The sequence below is a fragment of the Saccopteryx leptura genome, chromosome 4, assembly GCF_036850995.1.
Source record: "Saccopteryx leptura isolate mSacLep1 chromosome 4, mSacLep1_pri_phased_curated, whole genome shotgun sequence".
In the NCBI taxonomy this organism is placed as follows: Eukaryota; Metazoa; Chordata; class Mammalia; order Chiroptera; family Emballonuridae; genus Saccopteryx; species Saccopteryx leptura.
Window position 1 is genome coordinate 50,197,419 of NC_089506.1, and position 1,089 is coordinate 50,198,507.

Here is a 1,089-nt window from a genome sequence, read left to right on the forward strand (position 1 = left end):
CCCAGTTGAAACGCTAATATTAGCAGCAATGACAAAGCTGTGTACACACAGGCAAAGGTAACTACTTATCACTGCTGCCTGGTCAATACTGATTGTAAAAGGCAAGATGAATAAGGAGCAGATCGATGTTCCTGTCTCTCTCCCCCTCTCTTTCTTTCTCTCTCTAAAATCAGTACAATAGACAAACAAAAAGAGATGATGGGAAAAAGAAAAGTGTTGAACAAGGGGTCAGAACTAATTTCCAGTCCTATTGTGCTTCTCCAAATCAACATGAAGCTAACATTTCCTGCCAATAACTCCCTTTTGAGCATTATAAGGAACCATGGAGGTTCTTTCTTTCTTTCTTTCTTTCTTTCTTTCTTTCTTTCTTTCTTTCTTTCTTTCTTTCTTTCTTTCTTTCCTTCTTTTTAAATATTTTATTCATTCATTTTAGAGAGAGGAGAGAGGGAGAGAAAGGCGAGGGAAGAATGGAAAGCATCAACTTGTAATAGCTGCTTCTCATATGTGCCCTGACCAGGCAAATCCTCCAGCCCGGGGTTTCGAACCGGTGACCTCAGCGATCCAGGTCGACACTTTATCCACTGCACCACCACAGGTCAGGCCGTGGAGGTCTTTCAAGCCTACGTCATTATTTCATTAAGGAGCAAAGAGATGCCCAAGTCCAGGTGGGGCGGTGACTTGATGGGGACATGGCTTCTCGCAGATCCACGGTGATTTCCCTCCCTGCTTCCTGACTTTCTATATTTTTAAAATTGTTGTATGATGTGTTCTCAATACAAGGGAAACATAATGCATTGACAGGAAAGTCTATTAATCAATATTACTTTCATCTCAGCCAAGACGAACTTGATAACAAATGTACAAATAAGTCCCTGGCTTTTAGGAAAGGACATTAAAGAAAAAAATAAAAGAAACTCTGTGTCAGCAACAAAAATATCTTTGTTAGGCCGGTTATAGTAGAAGAAACACAAACACCAAATAAGGAACATGAGCTTGTTTTTTCCACTCTATAAATAGACCTTTGGATGAAAGGGCAAAGGACATGAACTTTCCATTAAAACAAATCTTTTCAAAGCTGTTGATTACAGT